Raw genomic sequence first — 15100 nt, 5'->3', positions numbered from 1 at the left:
ACATATGTTACAGGGCTGCCAAATGTCTCTAAGCAGTCTGTAAACAGTACATGCTGGAATCCTTTTTCCCATTGCTGCCAGGGTGAAATATGGAAACCACTTAACGCTAAGGAAGATGACGCGCCAGCTCCTAATGATGGTAACTTCCACTTTCTAAAACTATCGAATGAACAGGTGGTAGAGTAGGTGACTAAAGTGGAACAATGTTGAGTTACACCAGTGAGAAGATAGGACTCTGGAGTGGAATTTTTAGAAAGCTAAAGAGTACTTCTAAACAGTCAGGAAGGTAGTTATGGAACAGCTGTGTAGGCTTGAATAGAGAATGAGAATTTTCTGTGGTGTTCTTGTGCTGTGGTGTGGTGGGGTTTTTTTCTCCCTCTAACCAACTTAGGGGCTAGGAATGCAAGTCTCAAATTCTGTGGGTGAGCTTTAAAATGCAGAGAAGGTATCCCCTCTTCTGATAAAGGATACTGCTTTACTTTAATTGCTGTATCATCCTCTTAGCTCCCCACATGTCCCTGGAGAGGAAGCCAGTACGGAAGTCCTCTGCAGAGGGCTTTGTAAGGTGGCAAGGTTCAAGGTTCGTTTAGACTCCTGCGTGGGCTTTTTCTAAACAGTGTTCGGTCAAGTCCTTAAATCTTAGGAGCTGAGGTTATGCGGCTTCTAGTAGAGAATGCTTGAGGATTTGGCCTAGCCCCTCAGTAGGTATAAATATAGTTCTGTCTTGCATGAGTCACATACTTGATATTACCAGCCTTAACAAAGAAGGGTGTGCGCTTCCTAGTTGAGAGCAGATGGTTGCTGTGAATCAGACTCGAACAAGTTTGTAATGTTTTTGAACTGATAGGTGCTACCTCAGTTCCAAACTGCCCTTTTTCCCACTCTCTGGAAAGAACAGAGAATGAGTTATCTGTGGGAGCAGAGAGGTGGTTTCTAATCTTGTGTGCAGCACTAGAATGTTGGAATTACTTAATCGAGTCCTTTCCTAGGGTGAAGTCTTCGTTGCCCTCTTCCCTGCTGAGGGCCTGCCGGAGGAGTGTGGATGGTGGCTGTGAATACTCAGTTGCCAAATCTAAGCGGAGCCTATTGCTTGTGGCGCCCTTCTGCGTAGAAGTAAAACTTACATTGGAGATCACTTCTAAAAGGGTAAGTGCCTTTGTATTGCTCATGCTTTTCCACCAGTATTTAACCAATAATCACTAAAACTTAACAGTGCTAAGAGTCTTTTTGAGCTTAATATATTCCATATAGGCCTTTCTTCAGAACCTTATTAGGAGTAATCTTTGAAAAGTGTGTGGGTTCCCCCTCCTCCCCCCCCCCCCCCCCCCACGCTATGCTCATAAAGAGCCCTAGGAGATACATTAAGGGCTCCTTTTCTATGCAGAAAACATTTGGGAGTTAGCAGGGTTAGAGGAGGTGCCTGACCTCTTCAGTCCTTTTTCCCTTCAAAATCTTCCTAAAGGGCCTGTAAAAAATGCTTCTGTAATGAGACACTCTTCTCGTTTGGTTTCTGTTGCTGATAGTGACCCTTGTTGGCGAAGAATGGGGAAAATCGGATGCTGACTTTGTTCTTCAGTGTTGTAGAGGATTGACGCTAATCCAGCTGGCCAGTGGACTTGCCCCATGTGTCCCTTGCCTTCATTGTGCAGTAGCTGTTGATCCCGTGGATGGATGTAAATGAATATGCAAGGCTGCTGCATTTGACTGTTAAGCCCAGGACAGGGAAAGGTGTATTTCCTGGTTTTGTGTAACCTGGACCTTCAGGTGGAGGGAAACTCCGTTCTTACATCTTCCGTTGGCCCTGAGAAATCCTAGGACTGGCAAGGCCCATTAATTTTTAATTTAGTTCTCTCTACACTGCGCTGCTGTTGTGTTTTATGAGGACATTATGCTGAAATGAAGGCTTGTAAAACAGAACTTAGGTTTGAAAAAAGCACAGTTGTTGTACATAATATGCATGCTGAAGTAGAAATGAATGAGTATTTATAGCACAGCTTTTTCTTATTATTTCATCCTTATAAGTCAACTGAATATTAAGACATAATTTAGTCCAGGAATCCTGAGGCGTTAAAGGCAGATGACTACAATATGGGGGCTGCAAATGTTGGGACGAGCTTTGCAGATACGGGTGCAGGAAAAGACGGCTACCGTTCTATGAAAGTAATGTCCTCTTTGTACCCAGTTTTTCTCAACACACCTGTATCTCCCTTCAGCCTTGGCCCAAGCTTGTTGGATGTGAATGTTTCTGTTCTGTCAGTCATGTGACAGTGTCTGGAAATGAAACTTTCTTCATGCACCTTTGCTGCTGTCATAAGATGCAAAATGGGTCTGCTGTCCAGAGAAGGCCTTGCGCTATAAGGTATTCAGGCGATGGTTACTCTCATCGAGTTCTACTTATTTTATGTTTTGAGGTGAACAGTTTCAAGTGTCTGCTGCTCAAAGCCGTGCTCTCTCTGTGCGTTCATATCTCTGGTTTACCTTCTCAATGTATTAATAGTGAAATACAAGAAGGATGGCAAATATGGGTGTGTTGTAGCAGGCAATCTTGGAAGGAAACCTCTCCGTAGCAGTTCGTCCTCACATCCTTGTGGGAGACGCTGCTTGCGCTGCAGCAAGCTGAGCCAATGAATGCAAGCCATCTTGGAATGAGGAAAGACTGGCAGCTGTGACCATACTGTTCATCAGGCCCTTCTTTGTAGCAGTTGAGAAAGCTTGGGCTTTTGGATCAGGCTTCTGGCTGCTATCTTGTGGTTATTCACCAGACTAGATGAAGATGTGTGAAATATCACAGGTGAAAATCAGATGCATCTGACTTCAGACAGAGTTTGGGGTACAATTGCGGAAACCAGTGGGGCAGTATAACTGCAGCTGAGAGCAAAAATTTGAGCGTTGTCTGGGTTCTGTTGTCTGCCTCTTCCGAGGAGCAGTGCTGACGTACGGATAAGCGGAACCCTTGTTTTATGTGTTGTTTATGTGTGTGTTGGGAGAAAATTCTGTTGGTGTTGTAGCCTGGCCAATCCAACTGAAGCTGTGGGATTTTACTTAAACCTGGGATCAAACTTAGTTTAGAGAGGACTCAAATCCATGCTTCATCTTGATACAGAATATTCGCACTTGTTTTACTTATGTTGCCTCCAGAAAGGACTACAAGTTCAGTGGTTACTTTTAGCACTTAGTTCATATGCCCTTAAGTAGCATTATGAGCACATGTATTATTATTCAGAACTACCACTGAAAAATGTCTGTTGCGTCAGTGGCAGACCTCGGAGGTGCGCTTCTGTCTCTAAAATGGAGAGAAGCTACTGAATAATGTTTTCCAGTGAGCGTTATTAATCTTTGACTCAGATGCTTTTCAGAGTGATATGTTTAACTTTGCTTTGTTTTGGATCGTACAGTAATACAGTTTGGAAGGGACTTGAGGAGGTCTCTAGTCCAATGAACCTCATGCTCAGAACATGGTCAGCTTTGAGGTTAGACCAGGCCCCTTGGGGCTTTATCCTGTTGGGCCTTGAAATCCTCCAGGATGGGGACTGTGCAACCTCTGTGTGTTGGCTTGACTGTCCTCACAGGGGATAATGTTTTTGCTCAGGCCCGGGCTGTTGGATGTATCGGTGTGCTAGGCTCCGAGTGCGTTTTGATCCGCTACTGTTCTTAAATCCCAAACTCTTCACCTCCAGCTCTTTGTTCACCCAGAAATGTTATCGGTGTAGTCACTTTTGTTGGCAAATAGTTTTCATTCATTATGACGCTTGAAACTTCTCTGCTTCACCTAGACATACAGGTGCTCTGTCTCTTCCGAAATAGTAAGTTGGGCATGTTGAGAATTTTTGTTCAGGATCCCCAAACTAATTTCTGTGGCAGTGTCCTAACTTCTGGACTCTGGGGTGCTTGGAGGAAAAGGGGTAGTTCTTTTCAGGTTTAGGGCTCGTTGAAAAGCTTTCCTAGAGGGGCAACTCTCAATGGAAACTTCCAATGAAGTACTTGCGCTTTATTCACAAGGTACTCCAAAGCAGGGTTTTGCCCTCCCTCAAAAACCTCGGCACCAGATTTTCAGCCGGGAGCTCAAGTCCAAAACGTTGTAGACTTCCACGAAGGGCAAAAAGAAATCCAGTAAAAATCTAAACAGCTGACATAGCAGTCAGCCAGCAACTTTTAAGTGGGACAATCCTGTTGCATAAACAAATGCACAAGTGCAAGTGTTTGCAAGGTCGGTCAAGGCCATGTGGAGAGTTCAAGATTGCTGTCTAGTCTGTGAGGAGAAGCCTTGATCGGGAGTGTGCTGAGAGAGGTTCTTGTTCCCAGTGAAGTTTTTCATGAAGCTCAACCGTGTGTTTTATCAAGGTCATTTGCAATATCAAGTGATTTCTGTGTTTTTTCTCACCCTTCATGTAGTATGTTTTTATGAAACTGACATTTGTGACTCCCTTGAGTCACAAAACCAACCTGAGTGAAAACCGACAGCAAAATATTTGTTAAGAGTTTATTAAGCTTTTGGGAAGAAAGCTTTGAGATGAAGGGAGAAAGTAAGTCTTCAGTCCTTTGTGGAGCTGTGTTGTACTCATCATATGCATATTTTCTGTCGAATGCACGATAGAGGCCTGTGAATTCTTGGGAAGACGTCTGCAAAGCAGAAAGCTTCAGGACACAGAAATCACTTCCCCCGAAACTTCCTCCCGGGATGTTTTTCTCCTAAAAAGGAGAACTCTTGGAGTACGTGGCAGCAAACCCATGGATGCCTCAACTCTGAAAGTTTTCTTCTGGGAGAGTGTTGTTTAGCTTCTCTACTGTGTGCAGTTGAACAATACAGGTAAGGAACACTTGTCTCTTACAGATAAGATGGTGGGTCTCAATTCTTTCCTCGCTGCTCTTCAGGGTTTTTTTTCTAGAGCTGTACTTGAGTCGCTTGAGCAGAAATTGAGGCTGAATTGTTCCTAAATGATGATTACGCTGTGGTCCGGTGAAGGTAAGAGATGGTGGATTCAGGTAGTTAAGGGAAGGTGGGAAGGGCGAGTGGAGTGGGGAGAAAGAAAAGAAGGTACCTGTATATCTACAAACTTAAAAGGTGAAATTTCGATTCCATCGGAGTCAGTGTCAGCATTTCCAGGACTTGAGCCAACTGTGCAGAATGCAATGTGAATTAAATTCATGAATAACTGAGAGGCAGCTTGTATGGAAACTGTATTTTGAAGTAAATTCATGATGTTCATCTGAACATCTGAAATTTGTAACAGTGCAAGCATGAGATTGAGGTTTCTGTGTTCTTTGCCTCAACATGAGTAAAGAGTTCACAAAAGCTGAAGTAGTTAAGCAGCGCTGGAAGTGGAGAAAGCTTCCTAGGTTTATCTTACTTGTTCCTCAGTTTACTTGCATAGGTGCAACTTGTTCGAAAGCCCGCTGGATGCTGTGCTCTCCTGTCTAGAGATCAGCCTGAATGTCGGACGCTGTTGTAATAACGTTTAGGTAGTATGAATAGTCAGGCTTGGTTAGCACTCTGCCCTATAGAGGCCTTTGTTTGGACCTCTGAATCTGAGGGTCTGTTATGAGAGGAGGGCTGGAAGCGTGCGTGAGACCTGGTCTCGGTCCTCTGTGCTAACATGTCGAGCTTAGCGTAAGAACCAGCTCCAGCTGTTTTGCTCTTGCTTTTGACAAGTCTGCTGCCAGAGAGAGGGTGGGTGATTTGGAGGACTTGGGCTGTTTGAGGACTGCAGCATCTTAAATCTCTGAAGGTCCCTTCCCTCAAAGCATGGAAGAGTAATGAAAAGTTGATGAAGCACAGGAGGAAGTTTCTAGGATGGTGAGTGGGGTTTTCACAGCTCGCTAACCTCTTAAGTGTTTAATAAATCCAGACGTACTGTTCCAAGGATAATGTGGCCCTGTTACCTAACCAGACGCTCTACCTGCTGTCATCTTTCTTAAAACTGACCTCGTACAGCAGGACCAATTACCCTGCTAACAAACTGGAGACAAGCGTCTGCTTTTGTGCCGTGCTGTCGGCTGTGCTAAAGGTATTGTGGTTGCCATGGCAATGTTGCTTCGGGTGCTGATAGCAGAAGTGGTTTTGATTAAGTGATAAAGCATTGGGTACGTAGGTTTTTCTCCTGCTTTTTTTTAATATAGATTTTCTTGGTTAATCATGTGACCTCTCATTGACACATTGAGGAATAGGCTTCCCTGTTGTACAGTCGCAGATGCTATGATTACTTGCTGAGGCAAACTGGAGACTTCAAGATGTAGTAGATCCTGAAGACTTATCGGTAAATGAGTTGCTGTGCTGGATGAGATGGCCTTGCGTGAATATCTGAAACCCCCCTCCCCCTTCTATTTTTTGCAGTCTGCAGTGCTGGGGATGAACAGCTTTAGCTTTCCTGTAAGCTTACTTTGAATGCTGCCATAGCTCTGAAATACATACATATGTATATATGTATTTTTTTACATGCTTTTGATGATGCACAAATAACCTGGTATCTTCAAGCAGGGAGTTAAGGTCCTGTAGGCTTTTGGATCTTAACTAGTGGGTCTACAGTCTGAGGTAAAAGGCCTGCTTTCTATCTCAAGGCCTGTACTGTCTGGGGAGGGGGGGAGCCTATCCATTTAGAGAGGGGTTAAAGAAAGGACATAAGTGTAGGATCACCGCGGCGTTTCTACAAAAGGCATCGTGAGGTGCAGCACTTCCTATCAAAGCTACCCCTTCTATTAAAGGGTGTACTAAGGGGTCGCTGAAAGGGGAGCCCTAGAAATTCCTGAAGGAAGAGAAATTATTTTTCTTTTCCTCGTATACAGAGTTACGGGTCTCTTACCGGCAGGTAGCTTTGCTTTCCTGAAGTGCCTCTTCAGTTTTGTGAGCATATCATCTTTGGTCACATATTCAACATGGGAATTTTTGTTGACTAGTTCCGTTAACAAGTACAGGGGAAGAATTGCTTGCCTCAGCAGAAGAAACGTAGAAATTCTGTGAAGGGACCAGATACTACAGTTATTCAGTGCCGGTTAATACACCCTTGCTGAAACTGCAGGGAAATAATTGTTGACAATGGTTGTGTGTGTAAAAGTGAAAAATCTGGTAAACTTACCTAGGAATGACTGGAATCATGGTTTATCAGCTACTTCGGGATTTAGCAGGACTGAACAAGTATAAGGAAAGGTCTTTACTGAAGTAGTTGGGTGCAGATTTATCTTGGACTTGGAAATGAAGATTTCGGTGTTTCAGCCGAACACAAAACCATGTAATACTTGCAGGTTTGAGATGGTGTGTAACAGACTGAATGTTATCATCCTTAAATAATGAAAGGGAAGGAGTAGAAATAAAATTGGGTTATGTACAGAGACATTGTTTCTCTGGTATTGTCATCAAATTGGGCAGAGTTAAGTGCAGGTCAGTGTCATTTCCCCCCCCCCCCCCCCCCCAGCTAAAAGTTACCACCTGAGTTGTTTTTAGGAAAAACCTCAGAAATCTAGCGTCCTTGCACAACAGTTTTTCTGTGGCCTCCCTGAGCAGGTTGGTTTCCTAACATGCTTTGGCATAGTACTGTGATGGGATCTTTTATTTCTAGCCTTAAAAGCATGTTAGTTAGGTTGGTTTTTTTTTTTTTTGGGGGGGGGGGTGCTTAGAATAAATGAAGTGTTGTAGTCGTCACTTCCTTTTTAAATATTTTTTGTTTGTTTACCTGGCACATGGCTCTGTGTTCAGGATTAAAGACTTCTTGCAAAATGCTTATGCTCTGTTGGTTCAGTGATGTGTTTTTCTATGAATATTTGAAGTCTAAAATCTGTTGCGGTATTTTTTATTCTGCTGCAAAATGCTCTGGTTCATGTTTGTCTCTGCATGTGTACTAAGACTGAATAACAGGCTGGCAAAATGCCTGTCCGGAATGCTGCTTTCCTGTTAGGAGGCATTGAGCATGATGTGAGAGCTGTGACTTCTGCGGACCCACTGACTTGTTACCTCATCCAGATACAGCGTAGCCAGAGAGATGATACAGGATGCGAGCTCCCTTCTTGGGGAGGATTCATAAAGTTTCACTGTGGCTAGTGACAATCTTGACATGAACTGCATTATGTGACTATTTATGCTGTCAACTCCTTAGCAGGCAGGGAAGTGGGGCACGGCCTTTCGAGTTTGCGTGCGATGCGGTTTGAGACTGCCTGCAGTGCTTACCCAATGGCCAGGGCAGCCTTTTCTCTTTCTGTGAGGGAAATAGTAATCCCTTGGTCTCTGTGCCTGTGATGATTCCAGTCTGCCCAAACTGAGTGGCATAACCACAGAAGTAGTTCTTCTAACAGAAGTAGTATTTGTACGTTCATTCTCTCTCGCCTTCCCTCTCGCTTTCAAAATAGAGCTTGGTCTGCATGTGTCTCTTTCATCTTATCCCCTTATGCTGAGGGTTTTGTTGTTTCAAACACACAGAACAAGGTGTTACTGAGGCCTTTTTCCTCTCTGTTTTCCAAGCTTGGATTTAATAGAAAACATCTCTCGAAGGGAAGGCATGCTGGTGATCTCGATCCCTCACGGAAAGGGAGCTGTGGCATTTTCACGGTGAAGTGGGCTGTTTTGTGTTCCTCGGTAGTGAAGAATGCTGAAGCGGGAGATCCGAAGACTGAAGCGTTTTACCTGCTGCGTGGGCAGGCACAGGGCAACTGAAGTAGAAGTTTATTTATTCAATGCCATTTTTGTCAGCTTCAGTTTGGAGAAGAGTCCTTTTTCCCCTCATTAATATGTTCTGTGACCTCCCTGGTTAGACTTCTGGAAAGAGGAAAAAGTGGGACTGGTGCTTGTGACGGTCTTCCTTGCTAAGTTGCACTTCAGTTTTGGTTTACAGATGCTTACTGACGTGTTTAATATGGTAGCTGAAGGTGAATTTATTGCTGATCTCTTCTGTGAAATTTCATTGAGTTTAAAAAAAGGAGGGGGGCGGAGGGGAGTGAAAGCATGAGCAGAAAAGCACCTAGGTTTACTGTGACTACAGAAACACTTTCAGAGCCTTGCATGAGAGGCTCTTGGAAGTAAGTTGCAGGATATGTATTGAAAATAGGGAGTAAAGAGGCTGACTTTACAGGAAGTGTTAATCATACTCAGGGAGACTATTACTTTCGGAATTTCCTCTCTATGGGTGAAGTTATTGTTGCTCTGTGTTTCAGTCTGAGATTTGTGCGAGTATCTTGCTCCTTAAGCTATTGCTTGTGGTCAGTGTTGTAGATCTAGGCAAATGAAGAGTTAAGGAGCTGAGAATCTTGCCAGGGAAGGGTAATTGGGGAGCTGATGTAATCAGGCAGTTGATGTCCTAATCAGTCAGCTGGTGGCAGAAGGCCCAATCAGCAATTCTGAAGTGATCTTGAGGATGAGCTGCTTGCTTTCCAGATCGAGTCCCAGTGGAGTGATTGTGTGCTTTGTTTTCACAAAAATTGGCTGCTTGGCCCTGTGGCTGATGACACAGAATTTAAAGTTCTGGGTCCTGCTTCAGCCTGGAAATGCAAGAGTATTGGACTGAAAGACACATCTGAAGTCTGTGTTTTTGTTCTTGTATCCTGTCTGTCTTCATATCTGAAAATGACAAGTCTGTAGACTGTGATCTTCTGTCAATTTGCAGGCTGTAAGCTATAAATTAAAAAAAAAAAAAAAGAATATGAATCACTTTGTTTGAACATAACTGAGTGTGATTACATGATAAAGTGTTAGTGTTGGAAATGAAAGCTATATCCATGAGGTATACGTGGTGGGGGGAGAAATGGGTAGAACCACTTGCAAATGTCAGCTGAGCTGGTGTAGGATTTTCAGTAGCTAGATAGCTACGGTTAGCCTTATTTTTCTTTTTCCTTCCTAGATTGGCTCTAATCAGTGCCGAGCTTGCTTGTTCTCCTAAAAGTTGCATCTCTTCTGTGGAAGAGGCTAAATACAGCAGGGTCAATCTCTTTGGCACAGTTAAAAATACCTAGTGGACAATTGTAAGGGAGGGAACTGGAAAAGAGTAGGAAGGATCCCTTTCAGATTGGAGCCTTAAGATGGCTAAAGCCCATGCTTTGGGCTGAGTTTCTGATTTGGGGGTTGGAAGGAGGGAGGGGAAGGAATAGATGGATTTGTTGGTCCAGCAGAGCAGGTGGAATTTTAAGAGTGTTTTTGTGTAAGCAGTTGAGATGCAAAACAAAATGGATGTGATGGAGATGAGTGATAATGGTGAGAAGTTACTTCTGTAAAGCAAACGAATGTCTCGGGGCAAGTTTTCTCCAAAAAATCTGTATTGTGTACAGGTGCCATTAAGTTCATGTTGTTATAGTCTCTGTGGTGGCAGAATCTTTGGGAAGGTCTGTCTCTTGTGTTGCTGGGTTTCAGATTGACTTGCGTATTTAAGCAGCTTAGTAAAGTGTTAGACCAATAGAAGAATTTAAGACTGAGGCTTTGAAATGGGATGCTCTGGACTAGCAGCCAGATTGAGTCCTGGCTTTTTGCTACTGACTTGTTCAGTGGCCTTGGGGAAAACTGTTTTTTAGCCTTTTTTTGCCTCAGTTCGCTTCTTAATAATATTGATTCACCTTGAGTAATTTAAGTCTTTATTTTTTAGTAAGTTACAAGAGAGGGAGGATTAAAAATAGCTGTGTTTGTTTTCTGTAAATGTTTTCTGACTTAAAACTCTGTTTCCAGTTCTTCCCTGTGGAAGTGATTAGTCCGGTATTTTCAGAAAGGCAGCCAGTGGTGTGCAACAAACATGCAAACACAAACCTGAGCCGGCGTTCAGGAGCGCCGAGCCCCATGTCTGTGTGCTAGCACAGCATAGCAGGGAAAAAACTTGGTAAATTTACCTTGGGCAACAAGAGGAAAGTGTGTGTGTGTGCGTGTGTGTGTGTGTGTGTGTGTGTTTTGTTTTTCCCAGAGCTAACCCAGGGAAAGAACTTGCTTCGGGCTTTGTTAATGAGGGGGATAAGGCATCATGGTAGTACAGCAAGACCCTCTTTGAGTAGAGAAGAATACAGAGAATGAGACGGGTCCCGCCTGGGTTATTTTCTGTCCCACGTTGAGCGGTGTCATGAGTTTGTTCAGTGTCACCAAGTAGTATTGGTGATGGAAAAAACCCAAAGCTACCGGAGTTCAAGAACTGGAACAATAGCAGTCTTGAGGGTAATGCTGTAGCATGTTGCTGCTTGAAATGGCCATCTCTTCTGGACAGGGAGAGCTTTTAAAATGAAAGTACAGTCTCTGCAACAGTGGCACAGGATTTGGGGAGCCTAAGTTGTCTTAATTGGATTATGGAGCAACTAGAAGAGGATTCTGATCTGTGGTTGACATTTACCCTGTGACCCCTAGAAAATCCCATCTAGAGTATGTCTCTCCTCATCTTTTACGTCTGCCAGTTCCTGTTACAAGTGTGCTAGAAGCCTGTGGGCGATGTTCCTGATGAGGATGCATTCTCATGTTATCTGAAGAGGATTGCTTTGTGTGCTTGTTGCCTGAATGCAGACAGAATTATGCAGCTTTGAATGCCTTGTGCAGAAGTCAACCCTGGCTCTCCCAGTCGACACAATTTGTTAGTCTTCCTGTCTGGCCAGGTTTTGCGGTGCTACGCTGGAGAGAACGTGAGCGTGTCGGCTGTTTTGTTTCAGAAGTGTTCAGGCTCATGGTTAGGAGCTACCAGTTGTTTTTCCTCTTCTGTGTGTTGTAACTTTCAGTGTTTCCTGACTGTGGAGAGGCTTTTTCTCTACACTTAACTACAAGGCTCTCTGGTGGTTTTAGACTGGTGTCTCTTGTTAGAGCATGGAAGTGACAAAACAGAGTATGCAGACGTGTTCCTTACTGCTAGCCTTGCTGCTTTGATAGGCTCGGTGAAAAGATAGCGTGATGCAATTCTGTGTCTACCCCAATGCAAGGAAGTTAGACCATTTACTAAATGGCAATGGATAATCCCTTTCCTGTGAAACCAGACTAGTGGTGGTGGCCAAGTTTAGGTGAAGGAAAGCTGAGGTACAGAGAGAAGCAACTTTAATACACAAATAGCAAGATTACTGTTTTGGAATCTGATTTGCTGTATGATGCACCAAGTGCTGTGTCCCCCTCTCGTGGCTGAACCTTGTAGAAAGCAGGAGCCTCGCTAATGCCGGTGGAGCAACTCCGCAGCTCAGGAGGTGGAGGGCTGTGCTTTGATGCCAAAGGCTTTAAATCGGTCTCTGCTGATGGTGCAGCTTGGGAGGTGAATCACATTTGTTTCAGCTGCTTGACTGGGTTGCCTTTGGGATTTCCATTAAGGAGCAGTTGCTTCTGCTGTTTATATGAGCATTTACTGGTTGATTGTGTGGGTTTATCTTTCTATAGCACACATACACCTGTGGGGGGGGGGGAAGAGGGCACCCTTGTTACAGTGAGAAAAGAAACCTCATCTGATAGTTAAACGTGTTGGGCTTACAACCCACCTGTCAGGTCTGTTTAATTCAGCATGCGTGCCTATGTCGGAACTTCTGTTTATTCATTGGGATTGCTGGGCATCTTTTGTAGATGTTAATGTTGTACATCTGGCAAAGCGGCTGGCCTACTGCAGAAAATGCAAAGTCGGTCGTAAGCGCTGCAGAATGTAGCATCTAGTTGACTTTGTTGTATGAACAGCCTTATCTTTTTTCTGTGGGTCTTCTCATGTGTATACCCATGCTACTGCAGTGTTCCACATGAGTTAGCATATGTATGGCTGCTTCTGCTGAGCGGACTTAGGATGGCTGTGCCGTGCTTCACAGACTTAATGCTGGTGATGGTGAGAGGGGACTTTTCTCCTTTGGCTCATATGCGAAAGGGTAGGTGAGTTTTGGAACAGAAGTTTGGCTTTTTTGTTACGGTGAACATCTGCTTGGCCCTGGTGCGTTAGGGGGGAAAAAAAGCAACTTAAGCGCCTGCGGCCTTGTTGTCTGACTGTCTTTCAACCGAGGCATTTGGTGTGCCTTACAAGTGATAAACATCCCGGTGTGTTCTCCTCTGTGGAGGAAGGCGTTTTACAGGTGGAAAGCGCCAGCATGAGGTAAGTGAGACCTGGTGTCACCCCATGTAAGTTAGGAGAGTGGTCAGCCTGCACTGTTGCGATGGTTATTGCAGAAGGGTGAGTGCCTCGGGCGGGAATTCGGGTCACTTGAATCGTGTGACAGACTGGTATGATGCGTCTGGCCGAACTTCAGATGAGCTATTCGGCTCCCTTCATAGTTGCGTGGTTACAGTACAGCAGTCAGTGCCGGGTAAACATTTACAGTGATAGACCTCTAGTATTTTTTTCCTATCAGTTTGACTTCTTAATCCTGTTGTCCTGGTTGGCGCAACGTAGGTGTGTAGCCCCTGTGCTCTCAAGGATGAATTATTCCTGTAGTTCTTGGACCTTTCATCTGTTTGGAGAGCTTTGTGTGGCCCTGTTATTACAGAATGCTCCTATTTTAGAAGGAGCGCTCGGAACAGTTTGCGTATACTTCAGCCTTTCCAAAAATGTAAGTGAGGATGCAGGAGACTCCCTGTGGAAGACTGTATTTCTGAAACTTGCTCATATGAGTTGTGAACAGAGGGACTCATTCTTTCCAAGGTGTCGCAAATCTGCTTTATGAAGTACTCTTTGGATTAGAAAGGTACTGCATCTCTACTGTGCTTGCAAACCTAATGTTGTGGCCAAGACAAGAACGAGAACTTGGTGCGGAAAAGGATGTGGTCTCTTGCATCTGCAGTGTCACGTTTGGGTGTTTTGTTTTCTCCCTGAGTATTTATAGATGAGTAACAAATTCAGTAAATTTGGGGTTTCTGCCCTGCATTCCTTATTAGGCTGTTTGCGGATTTGCTCAGTGATTAACCCTTAGGTTGTTTGTACTGGTCTTCTACAGAATGCAAAAGCTGCAGAAGATGAGTCCTCTGAGATGCAAGGTGCATCCCTAGTGAGGGTGGAGGAGGAGCCCCAGGTGTGTTACTGGCTGTGAACGTGTTGGCTTGTGACCGTCAGCATATGGTAAGAGCATGTCGGTGTCTGTGGGCAGACATGCTCTTCTGTGACAGTGTCTCCATATTTGTATGCATTTCTTTAAGAAGGTCTGCAACAGAATATTGCAAAAAGTTTTAATTCTTGAAGGATGAGAGGAGGTCAGATCAAAGTCAAGAGTTGGTTCTATCAGGACCTTGTTGGATTTTGCAGTCTGGCAGTTTCATTACTCGAAGAAATGATAACTGACTATATCTGAACAGGTGAGAAGACGACTGATTTAGATCATGTCCATTACCTGTCAGCAAATAATATTGCGTACAGCTGCAAGGAGCGAATTGAGTGCATCTGACATTATTAGCAGCTCTCCAGTTTGACTTTTTCTTTCTGTCATTTATAGTTATGTTCTCATTTTTGCACTGAATTGACTGAAATTTCAATACCACTTCCTTATATTAAAATACTCCATGCTGCCCTTCCTTTCTTTATTACTCGTGCAGTTAGCTGTTTGCTTTTCTTCTGGCAGTGCACAAAAGAGGTACTTCAGAGATATAGAGCAAAAAAATGGAGTTTGTCCACGAAGGACTGGCGATGTGCTGTCTTGCTGGAGACAAAGCCAGGGTGTGAAGGTACTTGTTTAAATCTTAGAACCTCTTTAACATTGGGCTCGTGCAGTCGTCTGTTCTGAGTTGTGTAAGAATAGTGTTTTTGTCTCATGAGCGTGGTTATCGAAGGATCTAGATACTGCTCTCTAGATGAAGTGCAGTTTCAAATAGTAGGGGAAAAAATTCAACCCTGCAGAAGGCTGAAGTGCAACATTTGAACTCTTCCAAGACTTGACCCACTTAGGCATTCCTCTGCTTTTTTTGTTTCATGGAATCTCCATGTATCTCCATGCATCATGGAATTCTATGGAAAACGTTTACCTCAAATTGTATTTTTGGTGACCGTCAGTCCGCTTTTATCATCTGTGTTTCTGAATTTGTCATATCTAGCCTTGACTTGGTTATATTTATCAGACAAATCCTTTGCCGATCAGTTACTCTGCTGATTCAAGTGGAGTGGGAATGGTACAAAGTCATTTTGAGTTCTGCATTCTCGTGTGTGTCTATACATGCGCACACGCAGAGTCCATAAAATGCAGTGTTTTGCTAGTCAAATCTTCTACCAGATTTCGTATCTGG

The 15100-nt window shown here is 43.9% G+C and overlaps 1 protein-coding gene across 1 annotated transcript in view; it reads left to right on the top strand.

Moving 5' to 3' along the window:
* The first annotated feature begins 743 nt into the window (after positions 1–743).
* The window catches only part of LOC112982670 (zonadhesin-like), a 120193-nt gene continuing 105836 nt past the window's right edge, over positions 744–15100 (top strand). Inside the window, exons 1-3 of the mRNA XM_026099220.2 lie at positions 744–822; positions 990–1146; positions 4595–4807. The gene's annotated coding sequence lies outside the window, so the exon portion shown is untranslated. The remainder of the gene's footprint in view (positions 823–989; positions 1147–4594; positions 4808–15100) is intronic.

The sequence above is a fragment of the Dromaius novaehollandiae genome, chromosome 21 (assembly GCF_036370855.1).
Source record: "Dromaius novaehollandiae isolate bDroNov1 chromosome 21, bDroNov1.hap1, whole genome shotgun sequence".
Lineage (NCBI taxonomy): Eukaryota > Metazoa > Chordata > Aves > Casuariiformes > Dromaiidae > Dromaius > Dromaius novaehollandiae.
The sequence above is the reverse complement of the archived record's forward strand: the minus strand, read 5'-3'. Positions and strand labels throughout refer to the sequence as shown.